A 23,378-nucleotide genomic window follows, 5' to 3' on the forward strand; every position below is an offset into this window, starting at 1 on the left:
CCAGTAGCTCCAGCTAGCTCCTGTGCCCGCTGCTAAAGAGAAATGAATGTGCACTGCATTCCACGCCCATGGGAGTGGAAGGCAATGAATATTAATTTCTTCCTGGCATCTTGGTATGATTGATTGGCCCCATCCCCTTGCTGGTATGATTGATTGGCCCCATCCCCTTGCTGGTATGATTGGCCCCATCCCAGCCCTGGTATCCATGGCTCCATCAAAAAAGATTAAAAAAAACAAACCTTTACTCTTACCTTCCTCTGCTCCTGTGCAGTCGCATTGTCCTGCTCCAGTTCCAGCAGCTACTTAATGCTTGTAAGCAGCGCATGGCAGGGACATCATGCACTGCTCACAAGCAGAGCACAGCTGCCAGAATACTCACCGGGTGTTGATCAGAGATCGCGGTGAGTATCCATTCCTCTTCAGTAGCGCGCACTGTCAGCCGCCTGCTTCCTGTTGCTGCCGGCAGTCACGTGTGCCGATACATAAGAGAAATGAATATTCAGAATAGAGATTTGGTATTGATAATCGGAAGCTAAACAAAGTCTCCATGTTTGCCACATATCCGATGCAGCATGAGACGATGGGCTGATCGAGAGACTAGGGCAGGCAATATACATAACCACCTTGGATCTAACAATTGGATAGTGGCAAATCCCCTTGTCACAAGAAGCCAAGGAGAAGACAGTTTTCTCTACACCCGGCAGTTGCTTCCAATATGCCCAGATGCCTGCAGGGAGCTTTGGCCACCTTCCAGGGGGCCTTAAACCGGATCCTCGTACTCCACAAGAATTATTCTGCTGCATTCATGAATGATATCATAATCTTCAGCCTTGATTGGGGAAATAATCTGGGAAAGATCTAGGCAGTGTTTGATGCACTGAGGAAGGTGGGGTTCTCTTTAAGTTCGAAAAATGTGCCATGTAGTAAGTAGAGGCGAAATCAAACCTGAGATCAATAAAATGCACGCAGTCCAGAACTGGCTGAAATCTCTCTCAAAGAAGCAAGTTAAGGCCTTTCTGGGAATCGTGGGATACTACAGCAGGTCCATTTCAATCTTTGCCATGGTGGCCACACCCCTGACTGTCCTCCTTAAGGGGACAAAATCAAACATGGCCAAATGGAAGTCGGAGGCAGAGATGGCCTTTCAAGAACTTAAAGCAACCCTGAGTAAGCAACCAGCCCTGCATGCTCCAGACTTTAAGATGGAATTTGTACTCCAAGTGAATGCCTTAGAAGTTAGATTAAGAAAGGTCCTTTCTCAGGAAACTGTCGGCATGTAAGAAAGACTATTTCATGGTAGAAAAGGAATGTTTGGCTTTAAAGTGGGTGATGGACACATTGCGATACTATCTGTTATGGTAAAAATTTTAATTAGTGTCAGACCATGGCCCACTCAGGTGGAAGAGGGAGAAAAAGGGTGCAAATGCTTCTGTTACACTCTGGATTCTAGCCCTGTGGGATTTCCGCTTCCATGTACAACACAGAGCCGAGAGTTACATTGTAATGCCCATGCCCTCCCGATAATCCATGTCTAGTGGTAGAAGATACCAAGCCACAGCTTTATGTAGAGGGCGGAGGTATATAAGGTGGCTGCTGGACACCTAGTGGTTGAAGATTAACCTGAAGTAATGCTTTAGTACATATAGGATGAAAAGAGGTTAATTGGCCATGAAAGCTTGATAGTGAGCAGCTGATGAGTTGGGAGAGACTGCTGCTCACCATATCTCAACCCCTAGGTGTGGTTCACATTGTAAATTGAGAGCTTTTTGTCTCACACATGCCTGTGCATATGGAGGTGTGGAGATCTCCTGGATTTAACCCCTTTCTGACATTGGACGTACTTGCAGCACCCCAGAGTCCTGGTTGTTGCAGTGCTGTGGCTCCGCCACTACGGGGAGCTATGGTGCGTCTGATTGCACTAGGGAGTTTCTCTGATCAGGTACACTCACACCACACTTCACACTCCGGCCACCAGGGGGGGTGGTCCTATCTAGTAGGCCACTCCTCACAACTCTGGTAAAACTGGGGGTTGGACAGGAAGACAGAGAGAAGTAGCTGGGAAGAGCTAGTGAGAGGACCTGTCAGGGATGGGATCCTGGCAGACTCCTCAGAGCAGAACTAACCAGTAAACAACGGGAATACAGAAAAGGAGAAATACCAGAAGGGGTCCTGCTGTTAGACCGAGGCAACATCCTTCTGAGGCGCAAATAGTCGGTGGCCGGAACGCCGAGCAAGTAAGAGACTTTAAGTACATTGCAAACCACGGCCGGACAGCTAATTACAGGTTGGCTGTCTCACTTAACACCTAAGCAGACAACGGAGGCAGCTGTGGGAGAGGGGCGACTCTAGGGTCCCGGAAGAACTCCAGGCCTACCCCGTCATACGGGTGCATCCTACCATATCATCTGGAGGACGGAGAAAGAACAGTAGAGACAGAAAGAAACAGTTGTGAGGACTATCCCGGGAGCTCAGCAGGGAAGAACTACAACACACAGCGCTAGAAGGTAGATACTGATTCCCACCTGTAAGGAGGAACTCCTGATGTGTCGTTGGACCGGCCGGTCTCTGAAAACCCAGTTAACAGCGCTCTGGACTGAGGTCTCCAACATCTTCAGTAAAGAGGTAAAGAGACTGCAACCTGGTGTCCTCATTATTTACCGCGACCTGCACCGTTACAACACCACTTATTGCACCGGACGTCCCCCACTGACAGACAGGGCCACGGACCGGGTCTAGCCACCGTGACAACCCCAGGACTGAGACCTAGGGGCCTGGCTCCGGGTACCCCTCGGCCCTGCGGCGGTGCGGGGGCGCCGCAGACTTGGCGTCACGAACAGGATCTACTTAAGCCTGAAGAATCAGGTCATGTGTGCCTTGGAACTGTGATTTATCGTGCTTGGACTGTACTTTATTGAGAGAACTGTGTGCTACTGCTTGCCGCGGAGAGTTACCGCCAAAATTCGCCATTGCCGCGCGCGGAGGGAGGCGCCTTAGCTACGTGGGCCGGATCAGCCAAAAGAAGCGCGGAACGGAAAGCGCGGTAAGGCGCCAATCCCGGAAGAGGAACTCCGACCCCCAGCAGGTTAGTGGGAGGAAGGGACAGCCATGTCTGAGTCGGGAGGAGAGGAGGTGGCGGTCGCAGCCGCGGACGCAGGGGCAGCTCCGGTCCCCGCAGCGGGCGAAGCCGCAGCCCTAATACCGCCACTGGCTGCCGCAGAGCCCGCTGCCCCCATCAGCCAGTCGGACACCGCCGCTAACGCAAAAGCCATAATGCCCTTCTCCATGCCCTACCTGCCCGGAGCGACCTGGCTCCCACGATACTCTGGGGAGGCGCATACATTCACTGACTTTAAAGAAGGGCTCTGCAGCCTGCTCGAGTTCTATCCCCTAACCGAGCCCCAGAAAGTCCATATGATAACCGGCCAACTCTTTGGGGCAGCTCTTAGAGAATTGAAATCCTGGCCCGCTGAGGATAAAGGAACTGCACAACAGATTTTTGCCAAGCTTAAAGCCACCTTTGATACTCGCACTGCTACAGAAATTAAACTGATTTTTTATGGATGCAAACAAAGGTCACAGGATAGCTTGCGGGACTATGCCCTTAATCTCCAGGAAGCGATGCGGGCCATTAAGCAGAGTGACCCCGGCAGCATGCAGGATGAAGATAAAATCCTGAAGGAGCGGTTCATTGAGGGGCTCCTGTGCAGTCACCAGCGGGGCCAATTGCACTTCCTGGCTATGCAAAATCCAGACTTGACTTTTGTGCAGTTTAAAGATAAAGCTATCCAGGCATTGCAGGAGCGACAGCCCAGCCGCGCAGTAACACCCAGGCGCCCCGCTCTCACCTACCACCAAGAGGTGGCATCGGATACCCCAGTTGCCGCAGAGGCCGACGCCCAGAGCTTCGAGGACGACTCCCCCGCAGGACTTCGGCTCCAGATGCAAGAGCTAACTAAGAGCGTCGCTGCCCTGGCCCGGACGGTGCAGTCCCTACAGGAGGCCCCCAAAGAGAAGATCCAGTTGGCTTCCAGCCCGGAGGATGTCCCTTGGATGCGACAGAGGAGGACTCCGCCGACCAGGAGCCGGCCCGACGACCGCTTCCACCAGGATGGACGACCCATCTGCCGCCGCTGTCACCAGGTGGGCCATCTTGCAAGGTACTGTCCTTTAAACGAGCAACCCCTGGGGCAAAGGGCCAACCCCCAGGAGTAGGACGGTCAGGCCCGCAGCATTGGAGAACCAAGTATATTGGAGGACGACCAGTTCTCCCTGTAGTGATTGATGGAATCCCCTTGAATGCTTTGCTGGACACCGGTTCTCAGGTGACGACTATACCTTACGTGCTCTACAAACGGTATTGGGAGGACGCTGATATTACTCGTGGCCCTGATGATGATTTCACCATAATCGCCAGTAATGGTCAGCCGTTGCCACAAGTGGGGTATAAGGAGGTCACCATCAAAGTGGGGCGGGTGGAATTGAAAGCCCAAGGGATTGTGATTGTAGATATTGATCGTCGAGAATGTAATCCCATGATGACTCTTGGTACTAATGTTATAGAAAATTGTCTTGCAGAAGTGATTGTTTTGTTGCAGCAGGTGGCAGAAAACGCTGGCCACAGTGAGCAACGTGCCCTGCAGAAGGAAATCAGAGCTCTGATGCAGAGACAGCAGGTAGAGCTGACTGGTGGTGAGATTGGTCGTGTCACTGTAAGTGATTCAAACCCCATCGCGATACCTCCCAAGAGTGAAATGTTAATATGGTGTCGAGCAGCCATAGGCCTCAGGGGTAGGGACTACCAGGCCTTGGTAGAACCTGTATATTCGGACAATAGGCCTACTGTTCTGACAGCCCGGGGGGTGGTCGACGTCCGACAGGGGAGAGTGCCCGTACGTGTCCTCAATTGTGGGGAGGAAGAGGTCCACCTAACCAAGTATACCACGCTCGCCAAACTGTTCACTGTCAATAATAGTGTAATACAGACACCTGGACCCTTGGTCCCGTCAAACGTGGCGGAGAACAAAGGTTCTGCAGAGCACTCGAAAGACTGGTGTCGGGAATTGCATGTGGGCACTGACTCTACCCCATCTCATCAAATACAGGGGGCTTACAGGGTAGTACACGAGTACGAGCAGGTATTCAGCAAACACCCCTCAGATTTTGGGCAGGTGAAAGGGATCCAACATCACATCCCCACGGGAGATCACCGACCCATAAAAGAGAGATATCGCCCTGTACCCCCAGCTCATTACCAGTGTGCCAAGGACATGTTGCGGGAAATGAAGGAGGCTGGGGTGGTGAGAGACAGCTGTAGCCCCTGGGCAGCTCCGTTAGTCCTCGTTAAAAAGAAAGATGGTACAATGAGGATGTGTGTTGATTACAGGCAGTTGAATCGCATTACACATAAGGACGCATACCCACTGCCCAGGATAGAGGAATCTCTGGCTGCTTTAAAATCTGCTAACTATTTCTCTACCTTAGATCTCACCAGTGGGTACTGGCAGGTTCCTGTGGCGGAGGCGGACAAAGAGAAGACGGCCTTCACGACGCCAATGGGCCTCTGTGAGTTCAACTACATGCCCTTCGGATTGTGCAATGCTCCCGGAACGTTCCAGAGGATGATGGAGAGCTGCCTGGGACACCTGAACTTTGAAACCGTACTGCTATATCTGGATGACGTCATAGTCTTCTCTAAAACCTACGAAGACCATCTGAAGCACCTGGCCGAGGTGTTCGAAGCCTTGTCCAACTTCGGCCTAAAAGTGAAACCGTCCAAGTGTCATCTGCTGAAACCTAAAGTGCAGTACCTGGGCCATGTGGTGAGCGCTGAAGGAGTGGCCCCAGACTCCGACAAGGTCACAGTGATCAAGGACTGGCCAAAGCCCAGTGACCTCCACGAAGTCCGGCAGTTCCTCGGGTTGGTAAGTTACTATCGGAGATTCATTAAGGATTTCACCAAGAAGGCCGCACCCTTGCAAAATCTGCTGGTGGGCCAACCAAAGAAGACCAAGGGGAGGAAAACCCCCTTTGATTGGAACGAAGCGCTGGAGGAATCCTTCACCTGTTTGAAGTCGGCACTGACGGGAGAAGAGATACTGGCTTACCCCGAATACGATCAACCGTTTGTGCTGTACACAGATGCCAGTAATGTGGGATTGGGAGCCGTGCTGTCCCAGGTTCAGAACGGCAAAGAAAGGGTGATCGCTTACGCCAGCAGGAAACTCCGTCCCACGGAAAGGAACCCTGACAACTACAGTTCCTTCAAACTGGAATTCCTTGCCCTTGTCTGGGCAGTGACAGAGAGATTTAAGCACTACCTGGCCTCTGCGAAATTCACCGTCTTCACGGACAACAATCCGCTAACGCATCTGGATACTGCCAAACTCGGGGCTTTGGAACAGCGGTGGATGGCCCGGCTGTCCAACTATGATTTCACCATCAAATATCGGGCAGGACACCAGAATGCCAATGCCGATGCTCTGTCCCGAATGCCCAATCTACCAGAAGTGGGAGAAGACCCGGAGGCACTTGAAGAGGTGGAGCTGCCTGCCTTCCATCGCCCCAAAGCCACTCAGAACTCTCACCATGTGAAGAACAGGCACAAGAACCAACCGGATGCCACGCTGAATCCCCTGCCCCACCACGGATGGGCAGAAACCCAGGATAGTGACCCCGCGGTCCGTCAGGTGAAGGAACTCTTGACGCAGGCTGGGTTGCACCCTGGCCCAGATGATCCACAAGAAACTCAACAGCTGTGGAAGGGGAGAAGCAAACTGTTTATCCATGATGGCAAGTTGTGCAGGAGGAGCATTGACCCACGTACTCATGAATTGGTGTGGCAGATAGTGGTGCCAAGGCGAGATGCGCCCATGGTTCTGGGAGCCTACCATGATGGAGCCGGACACTTCGGATGGAGGAAGCTGGAGAAGCTGCTCCGAGGGAGGTTCTATTGGATTGGCATGAAGAGAACCATTGAGAAGTGGTGTCGAGAGTGTGGTCCGTGTAGTCTGCGAAGGAAGGACCGTGACAGTCAACGGGCTCCCCTGCGGCCTATCATCACCAAACGGCCGCTCGAACTGGTCGCGCTGGATCATGTGAAGCTGACGCCTAGCCGGTCGGGCTATATCTACGCCCTTACCATCGTGGACCACTACTCCAGGTTTTTGGTGGTTGTGCCTGTCAAGGATCTAACAGCTAGGACTGCCGCCAGGGCCTTCCAGCAGCACTTTTGTAGACCCCATGGCTACCCAGAGAAAGTACTGACCGATCAGGGGCCTGCATTCGAAGCGGAAGTGTTCCAAGAATTCTGCCAGTTGTACGGGTGTAAGAAGATCAGAACTACACTGTACCACCCCCAAACCAACGGGATGTGCGAGAAGATGAACCAGGTAGTAATCGATTTATTGAAGACCTTGCCTGTGGAGGAACGGAACCTGTGGCCGACAAAGTTGCCTGACTTGGTGGATATGTACAACCACATCCCAGTAAGTTCCACCAACTGTACTCCAGCGTACCTGATGCGAGGAAGGTCTAGTCGGTTACCCGTTGATCTGGACATGGGGGTCCTAGTACCCGAAGATACCTCGCCGGAGGCAGATTGGGATACAGAAAGGCAGCGAAGATACCGCGAAGTACAGGAGTGTGTGGAGAGAAGTCTCGCCCAGGCTAGGCAGAAACAAGAAAGGGACTACAATCAACACGCTCCTGCGATTCCCCTGTCACCTGGTGAACAAGTGCTTAAACGAAAGAGGAGGTTACACAAGCTTGATGACCAATGGGAAGCGGAACCGTATACCATCTTGCCATCCGACTTCGACAACACTAAGGTCTGTCTCATCAGCAAGGACAGAGGGGAGACCTCGACAGCGGTATCCAGGGATCACCTTAAGGTCTGCCCCGATAAGTTGAAAGAGAGGGGCACGGCCCCAGAAATCTCCCCGCCGGTAGAAAAGGAGAAGATGTTCCATACTGTCCTTGGTGACTTTCCCCAGTCCTGGACTCAGATAAATCAGGCCATCGCGGTACCTGTTCTAACGTTTCCACAGCCGGACCCACCAGAGACAACGGTGGTACCAGATCATCCGGCCCCGCAACCTCAACAAGCCTTGCCTGAAGAAGCCATGCCAACCGTTGAACCGGCAAATCCTCCCTCTGCTATCAGTGAGCCTGCCGTACCCACTGTTGATAGCAGCAGCTCTGAGAGCCCCAACCTGCCAGTGCTACCCAGACTCACTAGAAGTGTAGTTAGAAGACAGCGCACTACACCAGCGGTAGCAAGCATAGCGGGCCCTGTTAGGCCAATAGCAACCCCTGCGCTGCGAAGGTCCACACGCAGCACTCAAAATCAAACTCCCCTCCGCTACAAACTTTGGAGGTATTAATAAGGGCTGCTATTTAATTGAAAATGTTTGTATGCATATCCTTTTGTTACAGGTTTTTAAATGGACACTAGAGTAATGGACGGTGAATTGCTCAAAAACTTCCACAAGGGGGGCCCCTTTGTTTACCCGGGGTCCCCGCTGTTTCAACCACTGAACTGAGAGTCATAAACTGTGCATGACCAAACTTTCGCAACGTTCAAGAATCCTCACCTCCCGTAAAGGGAAGCTCTGTTATGTTCAATTGTTATGCTGTTTCAAAAATTTGTGTGTTTTCTGTTAACATGTATTATTGTTCTTGTTTTCCCAGTCCCGGAGTACTGGATTTAACCGGGGGGGAGTGCAGCACCCCAGAGTCCTGGTTGTTGCAGTGCTGTGGCTCCGCCACTACGGGGAGCTATGGTGCGTCTGATTGCACTAGGGAGTTTCTCTGATCAGGTACACTCACACCACACTTCACACTCCGGCCACCAGGGGGGGTGGTCCTATCTAGTAGGCCACTCCTCACAACTCTGGTAAAACTGGGGGTTGGACAGGAAGACAGAGAGAAGTAGCTGGGAAGAGCTAGTGAGAGGACCTGTCAGGGATGGGATCCTGGCAGACTCCTCAGAGCAGAACTAACCAGTAAACAACGGGAATACAGAAAAGGAGAAATACCAGAAGGGGTCCTGCTGTTAGACCGAGGCAACATCCTTCTGAGGCGCAAATAGTCGGTGGCCGGAACGCCGAGCAAGTAAGAGACTTTAAGTACATTGCAAACCACGGCCGGACAGCTAATTACAGGTTGGCTGTCTCACTTAACACCTAAGCAGACAACGGAGGCAGCTGTGGGAGAGGGGCGACTCTAGGGTCCCGGAAGAACTCCAGGCCTACCCCGTCATACGGGTGCGTCCTACCATATCATCTGGAGGACGGAGAAAGAACAGTAGAGACAGAAAGAAACAGTTGTGAGGACTATCCCGGGAGCTCAGCAGGGAAGAACTACAACACACAGCGCTAGAAGGTAGATACTGATTCCCACCTGTAAGGAGGAACTCCTGATGTGTCGTTGGACCGGCCGGTCTCTGAAAACCCAGTTAACAGCGCTCTGGACTGAGGTCTCCAACATCTTCAGTAAAGAGGTAAAGAGACTGCAACCTGGTGTCCTCATTATTTACCGCGACCTGCACCGTTACAACACCACTTATTGCACCGGACGTCCCCCACTGACAGACAGGGCCACGGACCGGGTCTAGCCACCGTGACAACCCCAGGACTGAGACCTAGGGGCCCGGCTCCGGGTACCCCTCGGCCCTGCGGCGGTGCGGGGGCGCCGCATACTATCCCGTCGGGGTGGGGTGGGCCCATATGACCACCGACGGGATAGTACGTCATATGCGATCGGCCGCGCTCACGGAGGGAGCGCGGCCGATCACGGCCGGGTGTCAACTGACTATCGCAGCTGACTTCCGGCACTATGTTCCAGTAGTGGTCACGGACCGTCCTGGCACATTAACCCCCGCCACACTGCGATCAAACAAGAACTCAGTGTTCTGGCAGTATAGGGAAGCATCGCGCAGGGAGGGGGCTCCGTGCGTGCTTCCCTGAGACCCCCAGAGCAACGCGATGTGATCGCGTTGCTTTGAGGGTCTCCTACCTCCTCCTTCCTGCTGGCCCCGGATCCAAAATGGCCATGGGGCTGCATCCGAGTCCTGCAGGGAGGTGGCTTACCAAGCGCCTGCTCAGTGCAGGCACTGGTAAGCCTGCAGCACTGTAAGTCAGATCGCTGATCTAACACAGTGCACAGCAAAGTGTCAGATCAGCGACCTTACACTATAACATGATGCCCCCCCCCCCCGGGGCAATGTTATAGTGTTAAAAAAAAAAATATTCACATGTGTAAAAAAATGTAAAAAAGAATCCTAAAAAAAAATATATATATATTGTTCCCATAAATACATTTCTTTATCTAAATAAAAAAAACAATAAAAGTACACATATTTAGTATTGCCACGTCTGTAACGACCCGACCTATAAAACTGTCCCACTAGTTAACCCCTTCAGTGAACACCGTAAAAAAAAAAAAACGAGGCAAATAACAACGCTTTATTATCATACCGCAAAACAAAAAGTGGAATAAAGCGCAATCAAAAAGATGGATATAAATAACTATGGTACCGCTGAAAACGTCATCTTGTCCCGCAAAGACAGCCATACAGCATCATCAGCGAAAAAATAAAAAGTCATAGTCCTCAGAATAAAGCAATGGAAAAATAATTATTTTTTCTATAAAATAGTGTTTATCATATAAAACATAAAAAATGATATAAATGAGGTATTGCTGTAATCGTACTGACCCGAAGAATAAAACTGCTTTATCCATTTTAACAAACGCGGAGTGGTATAAACGCCCCCCCCCCCCAAAAGAAATCCATGAATAGCTGGTTTTTGGTAATTCTGCCTCACAAAAATCAGAATAAAAAGCGATCAAAAAATGCCACTTGCCCGAAAATGTTACCAATATAAACTTCAACTCGTCCTGCAAAAAACAAGACCTCACATGACTCTGTGGACCAAAATATGGAAAAATTATAGCTCTCAAAATGTGGTAACGCAAAAACTATTTTTTGCAATAAAAAGCGTCTTTTAGTGTGTGACGGCTGCCAATCCAAAAAACCCACTAAAAACCTGCTATAAAAGTAAATCAAACCCCCCTTCATCACCTCCTTAGTTAGGGAAAAATTAAAAAAATTAAAAAAATGTATTTATTTCCATTTTCCCATTAGGGTTAGGGTTAGGGCTAGGCTTAGGGCCAGGGTTAGGGTTAGAGTTAGGGCTAGGGTTAGGGTTAGGGCTAGGGTTAGGGCTAGGGTTAGGGCTAGGGTTAGGGCTAGGGTTAAGGCTAGAGTTAGGGTTAGGGCTAGGGTTAGGGTTAGGGCTAGGGTTAGGGCTAGGGTTAGGGTTGAGGCTAGAGTTAAGGCTACAGTTAGGGTTGGGGCTAAAGTTAGAGTTGGGGCTAAAGTTAGGGTTTGGATTACATTTACGGTTGGGAATAGGGTTGGGATTAGGGTTAGGGGTGTGTCAGGGTTAGGGGTGTGGTTAGGGTTACCATTAGGATTAGGGTTAGGGGTGTGTTTGGATTAGGGTTTCAGTTATAATTGGGGGGTTTCCATTGTTTAGGCACATCAGGGGCTCTCCAAATGCAACATGGCGTCCCATCTCAATTCCAGTCAATTTTGCATTGAAAAGTCAAATGGCGCTCCTTTGCTTCCGAGCTCTGCCATGTGCCCAAACAGTGGTTTACCCCCACATTTGGGGTATCAGCGTACTCAAGACAAATTGTACAACAACATTTGGGGTCTAATTTCTTCTCTTACCCCTGGGAAAATAAAAATTGGGTGCGAAAAGATCATTTTTGTGAAAAAATATGATTTTTCATTTTTACGGCTCTGCATTATAAACTTCTGTGAAGCACTTGGTGGGTCAAAGTGCTCACCACACATCTAGATAAGTTCCTTAGGGGGTCTACTTACAAAAATGGTGTCACTTGTGGGGGGTTTCAATGTTTAGGCACATCAGTGGCTCTCCAAACGCAACATGGCGTCCCATCTCAATTCCAGTCAATTTTGCATTGAAAAGTCAAATGGCGCTCCTTCGCTTCCGAGCTCTGCCATGTGCCCAAACAGTGGTTTACCCCCACATATGGGGTATCAGCATACTCAGGACAAATTGTACAACAACTTTTGGGGTCCATTTTTTCCTGTTACCCTTGGTAAAATAAAACAAATTGGAGCTGAAGTAAATTTTTTGTGAAACAAAGTTAAATGTTCATTTTTATTTAAACATTTAAAAAATTCCTGTGAAACACCTGAAGGGTTAATAAACTTCTTGAATATGGTTTTGAGCACCTTGAGGGGTGCAGTTTTTAGAATGGTGTCACACTTTGTTATTTACTAGCATATAGACCCCTAAAAATTACTTCAAATGAGATGTGGTCCCTAAAAAAAAATGGTGAGTAAAAATGAGAAATTGCTGGTCAACTTTTAACCCTTATAACTCCCTAACAAAAAAAAATGTTGGTTCCAAAATTGTGCTGATGTAAAGTAGACATGTGGGAAATGTTACTTAGTAATTATTTTGTGTGACATATCTCTGTGATTTCATTGCATAAAAATTCAAAGTTGGAAAATTGTGAAATTTTCAAAATTTTCGCCAAATTTCCATTTTTTTTCACACATAAACACTGGTAATATCAAAGAAATTTTACCGCTATCATGAAGTACAAAATGTCACAATAAAACATTGTCAGAATCACTGGGATCCGTTGAAGCGCTCCAGAGTTATAACCTCATAAAGGGACAGTGGTCAGAATTGTAAAAATTGGCCCAGTCATTAACGTGCAAACCACCCTTGTGGGTAAAGGGGTTAATGTGTTTGCTAAAGAACTAAGTAGCTGGACTCTAATACTAACCAGAAAAATTGTAAGGACTTGTTACTTTATGATTTATATGGGGCCAGACAAATGCTGTATTGAACTTATCTTGTATCTGGAGATGCGGTTTATGAGGACTACAATAAACCAGCCAGACTTTACAAAGAAACGGTTCCTGTGTCCACCTCTTTAGGAAGTCGAGTAAGTAGACCTACCACAATATATATTAATACCGCAAAACTAATCCAACATACAGCAATAGCACACGCTTAAACCCACAATTACGTAACAAGTTACCTAAAACACACACACACAATAAAGCAACCCACCTCACCAAACACTAGCTGTCCCTAAATATGGATCAAGGAGTTAATAGCAGTGCAGAGGTGCCAAGGACATATATGACATATATGAAGCAACTAGGGTTGAGGGTAAATAATATTTAATGCAGAGGCTCAGGTATTTATATGGGAGGTTAGAGTTTGATGTAGGGGTAGGTTAATGCAAGGGTTCAGGAATTCCTAATGGAGGTTCAGGTTTGCAGGGGTCTTAGGCTTAACTTAGCCCAGTATGCTCATTGTCAGGGGATGATCCTCTTTTGATGGTGCTGGTGGTCAAAGAGAGAGAGAGCATCCAGTGTCCAGTGCTGGGCTTTTATTACATTTTTTGCCACCCAGTAACAAAGGTGCACTCCCCCGATCCAGGCTGAACATGTTTTCAGCAGATGTACAATAGTTCAGGACATTCCATTGTGACAGGACACTTCTTTGTCCATTCCAAACCCTACCCCACCGGCAGACATATTGCGTTCGAGCCTGTTGATGGTGGGGGCTTCTGATATGTGCATGTATATTATATATATACAGCTCTTGCAAAAATTAAGAGACCACCACATCAAAACCCTGTCATGGGCAGCCCAATCTCCAGACCTGAACCCCATTGAAAACCTCTAGAATGCAATCAAGAGGATAATTGATAGTCACAAACCATCAAACAAAGAAGAACTGCTTCAATCTTTGTGCCAGGAGCAGTGTGAAAGACTAGTGGAAAGCATGCCAAGACGCATGAAAGCTGTGATTAAAAATCATGGTTATTCCACAAAATATTGATTTCTGAACTATTCCCGAGTTAAAACATTAGTATTGTTGTTTCTAAATGATTATGAACTTGCTTTCTTTGCATAATTTGAGGTCTGAGAGCACTGGAGTTTTTTTACATTTTGACAATTTCTCTTTTCAGAAAAAAAAATACAAAATTTTTTCTTGGAAATTGGGAGACATGTTGTCAGAAGTTGATAGACTATAAGAACAATTTACATTTTACTCAAAAATATACCTATAAAGAGAAAAATCAGACAAACTGAATTGAACATCTTGCAGTTGTCTCTTAATTTTTGCCAGAGCTGTATGTAGGCACTTAGCCAATATTTAGTACACTGGATTGATTCCCCTTGAAGATGCAGCAGTTCTTCCCATGACATAATGCCTCACTGTGTTATTATTACCCTTTGCAGCTGAATCAGGCACACCTTATTGTTTCCATAAAAACACTCCACATCCCAGTATACTTTACCTTACAATAATATACATGCCTTCACTTAATTAAAAATCCTTGCGTTTTTGCCAGAAACACTTGGAGCTATGCCGACCTAAACTCTTCCCTGCGACAAATGGTACAACCCTTTTACATTAAAATTCTTAGCTCTATGAAGTGGATTTGCTTGCATCTGAAAAATATGGACATGCAGGCAAATTAATTACGCCATTACTTGATGATTTATATGTAAGTGCTGTGAGTACTTAATAAGTAGAAGCCACTTTGTTGTGTCCCATGAATGGGAACAACTTGTGCATTTTCTGTATTATGCATTGCATTCTGTTGTTGAAATGGAGAAGCTCTTCCCTCTAAGTTTGTCCCTTTGTCTCTCCTGTAGTTGATTATGTTAACCCTTGCCCCTCCCTTCTTCTTCATTATCAGTTTGCTGTAGCCATCTTTGGATGCACATGCATATTTCTCTGTTTGGGATTACTCTTTCTCTTTCCACCTGCTGCACTTTACTTAATGCAAGATTTCAGAGAATATCAACTCTGTTTCTTCTGGTCTCTTATTACAAGTCAGTACGGCTGAGTTGGCACTGTCTGAGGAGGCCTGGCATGTGAGTACAACAATCATACAGTTATCAAAGGCATTGATGACTATGGATTTAGAGACTCACACTGCCTTGAAGAGTCAGAATACACTCTGCAAGGAAGAAGATTAAAAACTAACCAGTCCCCAAGAGCAAACTGTAGCTAAGAAAGGCTGGGCTTTGTAGCAAAATTCTTAAATCCCCGACTGTCTCCCTCAAGAGCATGAACACTAACCAGCTTAATGAGTGCTTACCAGCAACTTAATACATCATTACATAAATACAGTGACTGAGAAAAATGAGGTAGCAATAGAGGAAGAGTATTATTGGTGCAGGGTAGTAACACAGCCATCCTGGAAAGGAGGTCTTCTTACCTTAGCTCCATCTTCTGTAAGGTCTCCTGACCTGGAACTGTGATGGCCGAAGCTTGATTCCCACACACCCATTATGCAGACATTCACACCTACAATACAAACAATAGGCATATGTACATAGACATATTTCAAGACAAAGTCTCAATAATAAATATAAACAGACATAAATATACTGTATATACAGTAATACACACTTACATACAGTACAGACCAAAAGTTTGGACACACCTTCTCATTTAAAGATTTTTCTGTATTTTCATAACTATGAAAAGTGTACATTCACACTGAAGGCATCAAAACTATGAATTAACACATGTGGAATTATATACTTAACAAGAAAGTGTGAAACAACTGAAAATATGTCTTATATTCTTGGTTCTTCAAAGAAACCACCTTTTGCTTTGATGACTGCTTTGCACACTCTTGCCATTCTCTTGATGAGCTTCAAGAGGTAGTCACCGGGAATGGTCTTCCAACAGTCTTGAAGGAGTTCCCAGAGATGCTTAGCACTTGTTGGCCCTTTTGCCTTCACTCTGCGGTCCAGCTCACCCCAAACCATCTCAATTGGGTTCAGGTCTGGTGACTGTGGAGGCCATGTCATCTGGCATAGCACCCCATCACTCTCTTTCTTGGTCAAATAGCCCTTACACAGCCTGGAGGTGTGTTTGGGGTCATTGTCCTGTTGAAAAATAAATGATGATCCAACTAAACGCAAACCGGATGGAACAGCATGCCGCTACAAGATGCTGTGGTAGCCATGCTGGTTCAATATGCCTTCAATTTTGAATAAATCCCCAACAGTGTCACCAGCAAAGCACGCCCACACCATCACACCTCCTCCTCCATGCTTCACGGTGGGAACCAGGCATGTAGAGTCCATCCGTTCACCTTTTCTGCGTCGCACAAAGACACGGTGGTTGGAACCAAAGATCTCAAATTTGGACTCATCAGACCAAAGGACAGATTTCCACTGGTCTAATGTCCATTCCTTGTGTTCTTTAGCCCAAACAAGTCTCTTCTGCTTGCTACCTGTCCTTAGCAGTGGTTTCCTAGCAGCTATTTTACCATGAAGGCCTGCTGCACAAAGTCTCCTATTAACAGTTGTTGTAGAGATGTGTCTGCTGCTAGAACTCTGTGTGGCATTGACCTAGTCTCTAATATGAGCTGCTGTTAACCTGCGATTTCTGAGGCTGGTGACTCGGATAAACTTATCCTTAGAAGCAGAGGTGACTCTTGGTCTTCCTTTCCTGGGGTGATCCTCATGTGAGCCAGTTTCTTTGTAGTGCTTGATGGTTTTTGCAACTGCACTTGGGGACACTTTCAAAGTTTTCCCAATTTTTCAGACTGACTGACCTTCATTTCTTAAAGTAATGATGGCCACTCATTTTTTTTTACTTAGCTGCTTTTTTCTTGCCATAATACAAATTCTAACAGTCTATTCAGTAGGACTATCAGCTGTGTATCCACCAGACTTCTGCACAACACAACTGATGGTCCCAACCCCATTTTTAAGGCAAGAAATCCCACTTATTAAACTTGACAGGGCACACCTGTGCAGTGAAAACCATTCCCGGTGACTACCTCTTGAAGCTCATCAAGAGAATGGCAAGAGTGTGCAAAGCAGTCATCAAAGCAAAAGGTGGCTACTTTGAAGAACCTAGAATATAAGACATAATTTCAGTTGTTTCACACTTTTTTGTTAAGTATTTAATACCACATGTGTTAATTCATAGTTTTGATGCCTTCAGTGTGGATGTACAATTTTCATAGTCATGAAAATACAGAAAAATCTTTAAATGAAAAGGTGTGTCCAAACTTTTGGTCTGTAATGTATGAATCCTACCAGTGCACGGGACAGGAGAGAATTTATGAGTTATCCATACTCCCGGCCAGTGTGCGAGGCCTCGCTCAATACACTTGTATAGAGCCTAGACCGCGACTCAACCAGTGACCCGACTACAGGTAGAGTTTGATGGTGCAGGTGAACGGAGCCAAAAGCCCCCCTTAGTATTAGAGAGAAAGTCAAATCACTGCACTCATCTTGGTGATTTTTGCTGAAGTGAATAGTTTATTAAAGATGAAGACGAAACCACAGGGCAAATTATAACGTTTCGGCCACACAGTGGCCTTGATCACAAACAAGTGCTGTAACAAAAATAGAGAAAATATGTATGAACACATAATATATACAGTGCTCAAATATATACTATATACAATGTACGCTACAAGAGCTATATACATAATAAAAACTATATAGAAAACATGTCAGGTATCTATGAACAATAGGCAGCGATTAATACGGTTCTGCAATCCCAAGTTGGATAGTGGGACAGAAAACAAGGCATGGTCAGCAGAGGGTTGAGTATAAATCTGAGAGGAAAGACAGTACGATGCAGGAGGTAGAGATGGATTCACGTACCCTATTATGGTTGCATTCCGTCATGTGATATTAAAGTATTCTACTATATTCGTAGGTGGAGACGGCCCCGTATTACCCTGTTCAAAGGTGATAGGAGAACATGAGAGGAAGTATATATGTCTTTATGTTATTATATATATTAATACATTTAATAACCCAGGTACTTAAACTTTCTTTCTTTAATGCGCATAGATTCAAAAGGAAGTCTATGGGAATAACACAATGAGTGGTACACAGGGGTTAGACATGTAACGAGGGGGGTATTTACCCAAGTTGAGAGAATAAGGCCTTTAGTCCAGTATACGGTTATCCAGAACAGTGTATATATGGTTCTAAGACATCTGCCAAATATTAGGTTGGCTGTAACACAAATGCATGTTTAGGGTAAATATGGTATCTGGGTACTTGATAGAATACCAGGGTTTACATGTAGAGAGTGGTTCGGTTCGTTTCACGTATAAATCAGTGCTCAAGTTTCCAGATGTGTCCTTCAAGACTTTGGTGTCTAGAAATGAGATCTCCTCCTGATGGTGTACCAGGGTGAATGATAACTCAGGTCTAGCTGTGTTAATGATGTTGAAGAACTCTTGTAAGCTAGTTTGATCCCCTTTCCAAATGCAAAATATGTCGTCTATGTACCTATACCATGTCAGGGCATTCTGCTGGAAGATGGGGTTTGAATAAACATGTGTATGTTCAAAATGGTCCATATATAAATTTGCGTACGCCGGGGCCACATTGGACCGCATGGCGGTCCCGCAGATCTGTAAGAAGAAGTCATCTTCAAACATGAAGAAGTTTTCCCTCAGGACAAGGTTGAGTAAATCAATGCATAGGTTTTGTGAGTCACTGTCAACATTATATAAACCGAAAAGAAGATGGACACCAAAAAGCTAAGAATAATACTTTTATTAAGGAATCATTAAAACAATACATAAATACACAAATAAATATGTAGATAAAAATGATGCAATAGAAGAAAGAAAAGGCAACAATAGTGCCACGTACGTACTGACAAGCGCTAGCGCCCCCCGAGGAAGCAGCAACTTGCGAAACGCGCGTCGGGGCTCCTCTTTCCACGTACGGCTGCGGGGAGACTCTGTGTGTGCATCTGACATTTAGTAAGTACTATACTGCCTTATTCACCATGCCCTCGGGACTTTCCCCATATATGTGCACCTTTGTACTTAGGACAGCATGGTTGAGTAGGGTTTCTCTGCCTAATCACTATTTGTTGTAGGCACTTTACTTATTGATACTTTATCGTTTATGCATACTCAGTCCCCTCCCGCACCTGCCTAGCGTCAGTTTGCTATTCTATGCAATATATATATTTGTTACTATATGGTTTGTTGGTTGAGTTACCACTAATATTTAAAGCTTACTAAGCTAATATTTGCACGTTTTGTATATCTCTGTGGGACAATCTTATACCGACTTTTATGCTGGATAGCTTGTCAGTACGTACGTGGCACTATTGTTGCCTTTTCTTTCTTCTATTGCATCGTTTTTATCTACATATTTATTTGTGTATTTATGTATTGTTTTAATGATTCCTTAACCCCTTCCCGACATTTGACGTACTATCCCGTCGAGGTGGGGTGGGCCCGTATGACCGCCGACGGGATAGTACGTCATCATCGATCAGCGGCGCTCACGGGGGGAGCGCGGCCGATCGCGGCCGGGTGTCAGCTGCATATCGCAGCTGACATCCGGCACTATGTGCCAGGAGCGGTCACGGACCGCCCCCGGCACATTAACCCCCGGCACACTGCGATCAAACATGATCGCAGTGTACCGGCGGTATAGGGAAGCATCGCGCAGGGAGGGGGCTCCCTGCGGGCTTCCCTGAGACCCCCGGAGCAACGCGATGTGATCGCGTTGCTGCGAGGGTCTCCTACCTCCCTCCTCGCCGCAGGTCCCGGATCCAAGATGGCCGCGGCATCCGGGTCCTGCAGGGAGGGAGGTGGCTTACCGAGTGTCTGCTCAGAGCAGACACTTGGAAAGCCTGCAGCCCTGCACAGCAGATCGTCGATCTGGCAGAGTGCTGTGCACACTGCCAGATCAATGATCTGTGATGTCCCCCCCTGGGACAAAGTAAAAAAGTAAAAAAAAAATTTTTCCACATGTGTAAAAAAAAATAAAAAAAAAATTCCTAAATAAATAATAATAAAAAAAATATATTATTCCCATAAATACATTTCTTTATCTAAATAAAAAAAACAAAACAATAAAAGTACACATATTTAGTATCGCCGCGTCCGTAACGACCCAACCTATAAAACTGCCCCACTAGTTAACCCCTTCAGTAAACACCGTAAGAAAAAAAAAAAAAAAACGAGGCAAAAAACAACGCTTTATTACCATACCGCCGAACAAAAAGTGGAATAACACACGATCAAAAAGACTGATATAAATATCCATGGTACCGCTGAAAACGTCATCTTGTCCCGCAAAAAAAAAGCCGCCATACAGCATCATCAGCAAAAAAATAAAAAAGTTATAGTCCTGAGAATAAAGCGATACCAAAATAATTATTTTTTCTATATTTTAGTTTTTATCGTATAAAAGCGCCAAAACATAAAAAAATGATATAAATGAGATATCGCTGTAATCGTACTGACCCGACGAATAAAACTGCTTTATCAATTTTACCAAACGCGGAACGGTATAAACGCCTCTCCCAAAAGAAATTCATGAATAGCAGGTTTTTGGTCATTCTGCCTCACAAAAATCGGAATAAAAAGCGATCAAAAATGGTCACGTGTCCGAAAATGTTACCAATAAAAACGTCAACTCGTCCCGCAAAAAACAAGACCTCACATGACTCTGTGGAGCAAAATGTGGAAAAATTATAGGTCTCAAAATGTGGAGACGCAAAAACTTTTTTGCTATAAAAAGCGTCGCTGGTTTCACACTTGCGTTTTTGTCTGCAGCGTTTTTTGCACAAAAAAACGCATGCGTTTTTTCCCTATATTTGACATTGAAAACGCATGCGGTTTTTTTGTACGCGTTTGGTCGCGTTTTCAAACGCATGCGGTTTTTTCTGCATGCGTTCATTTTCAGAAATACAACCTGCAGTATTTTCTTGCGTTTTTAAGCACATGCGTTTGTTTGCGTTAAAAACGCATGCATTTTTATCGAAAAAAAACAGAAAACACACTGAAAAGCCACCCACCACCATCAAGGTGATAAAGGGATCCAAACCCTAACCCTAACTCTACCCCTAACCTCACCCCTAACCGTTTAATGAACATTTTCTGACAGTCATAGTGCCACGTATTTCAGTGCCACGTATTTCAGTGCCACGTATTTCAGTGCCACGTATTTCAGTGCCACGTATTTCTGTGCCACGTATCACGTATTTCAGTGCCACGTGTTTCAGTGCCACGTATTTCAGTGCCACGTATCACGTATTTCAGTGCCACATATTTTAGTACCACGTATTTCAGTGCCACGTATTTCAGTGCCACGTATTTCAGTGCCACGTATTTCAGTGCCACGTATTTCAGTGCCACGTGTTTCAGTGCCACGTGTTTCAGTGCCACGTGTTTCAGTGCCACGTATTTAAGTGCCACGTATCACATATTTCAGTGCCACGTATTTCAGTGCCACGTATTTCAGTGCCACGTATTTCAGTGCCACGTATTTCAGTGCCACGTATTTCAGTGCCACGTATTTCAGTGCCACGTATCACATATTTCAGTGCCACGTATTTAAGTGCCACGTATTTCAGTGCCACATATTTCAGTGCCACGTATTTCAGTGCCACGTATTTCAGTGCCACGTGTTTCAGTGCCACGTATTTCAGTGCCACGTATTTCAGTGCCACGTATTTCAGTGCCACGTATTTCAGGGCCACGTATTTCAGGGCCACGTATTTCAGTGCCACGTGTTTCAGTGCCACGTATTTCAGTGCCACGTATTTCAGTGCCACATATTTCAGTGCCACGTATTTCAGTGCCACGTATTTCAGGGCCACGTATTTCAGTGCCACGTGTTTCAGTGCCACGTGTTTCAGTGCCACGTATTTAAGTGCCACGTATTTAAGTGCCACGTATTTCAGTGCCACGTATTTCAGTGCCACGTATTTCAGTGCCACGTATTTCAGTGCCACGTATCACGTATTTCAGTGCCACGTGTTTCAGTGCCACGTATTTAAGTGCCACGTATCACGTATTTCAGTGCCACGTATTTCAGTGCCACGTATTTCAGTGCCACGTATTTCAGTGCCACGTATTTCAGTGCCACGTATTTTAGTGACACGTATTTCAGTCACGTTTAGGGTTAGGGTGAGGGGTAGGGTTAGGGTTAGGGCTAGGGTTGGAGGTAAAGTTAGGGTTAGGGTTTGGATTACATTTACGTTTGGATTAGGGTTGGGATTAGAATTATGGGTGTGTCAGGGCTAGGGGTGTGGTTAGGGTTACCGTTGGGATTAGGGTTAGGGGTGTGTTTGGGTTAGGGTTTCAGGTAGAATTGGGGAGTTTCCACTGTCCAGGCACATCAGGGGCTCTCCAAGCGCGACATGGCGTCCAATCTCAATTCCAGCCAATTCTGCGTTGAAAAAGTAAAACAGTGCTCCTTCCCTTCCGAGCTCTCCCGTGCGCCCAAAAAGGGGTTTACCCCAACATATGTGTTATCAGCGTACTCGGGACAAATTGAACAACAACTTCTGGGGTCCAAGTTCTCTTGTTATCCTTAGGAAAATAAAAATTTGGGGGGCTAAAAATCATTTTTGTGGGAAAAAAAAGATGTTTTATTTTCACGGCTCTGCGTTATAAACTGTAGTGAAACACTTGGGGGTTCAAAGTTCTCACAACACATCTAGATAAGTTCCTTGGGAGGTCTAGTTTCCAATATGGGGTCACTTGTGGGGGGTTTGTACTGTTTGGGTACATCAGGGGCTCTGCAAATGCAACGTGACGCCTGCAGACCAATCCATTTAAGGCTGCATTCCAAATGGCGCTCCTTCCCTTCCGAGCTCTGTCATGCACCCAAACAGTGGTTCCCCCCCACATATGGGGTATCAGCGTACTCAGGACAAATTGGACAACAACTTTTGGGGTCTAATTTATCCTGTTACCCTTGTAAAAATACAAAACTGGGGGCTAAAAAATCATTTTTGTGAAAAAAAAAAAAGAATTTTTATTTTCACGGCTTTGCGCTATAAACTTTAGTGAAACACTTGGGGGTTCAAAGTTCTCAAAACACATCTAGATAAGTTCCTTGGGAGGTCTAGTTTCCAATATGGGGTCACTTGTGGGGGGTTTGTACTGTTTGGGTACATCAGGGGCTCTGCAAATGCAACGTGACGGCTGCTGACCAATCCATTTAAGTCTGCATTCCAAATGGCGCTCCTTCCCTTCCGAGCTCTGTCATGCGCCCAAACAGTGGTTCCCCCCCACATATGGGGTATCAGCGTACTCAGGACAAATTGGAAAACAAATTTTGGAGTCCAATTTATTCTGTTACCCTTGTAAAAATACAAAGCTGGGTGCTAAAAAATCATTTTTGAGAAAAAAAATAAAAATTATTTTCACGGCTCTGCGTTATAATCTGTAGTGAAACACTTGGGGGTTCAAAGCTCTCAAAACACATCTAGATAAGATCCTTAGGGGGTCTACTTTCCAAAATGGTGTCACTTGTAGGGAGTTTCAATGTTTAGGCA

The 23,378-nt window shown here is 46.2% G+C and overlaps 1 long non-coding RNA gene across 1 annotated transcript in view; it reads right to left on the reverse strand.

The window, feature by feature from the left end:
• Nucleotides 1-23,378, reverse strand: part of LOC143768979 (uncharacterized) — a 150,456-nt gene that overhangs the window by 678 nt on the left and 126,400 nt on the right. Inside the window, exon 2 of the long non-coding RNA XR_013214145.1 lies at nt 15,292-15,380. This is a non-coding gene — a long non-coding RNA (uncharacterized LOC143768979). The remainder of the gene's footprint in view (nt 1-15,291; nt 15,381-23,378) is intronic.

This window comes from Ranitomeya variabilis, chromosome 4, assembly GCF_051348905.1.
Source record: "Ranitomeya variabilis isolate aRanVar5 chromosome 4, aRanVar5.hap1, whole genome shotgun sequence".
Classification (NCBI taxonomy): domain Eukaryota; kingdom Metazoa; phylum Chordata; class Amphibia; order Anura; family Dendrobatidae; genus Ranitomeya; species Ranitomeya variabilis.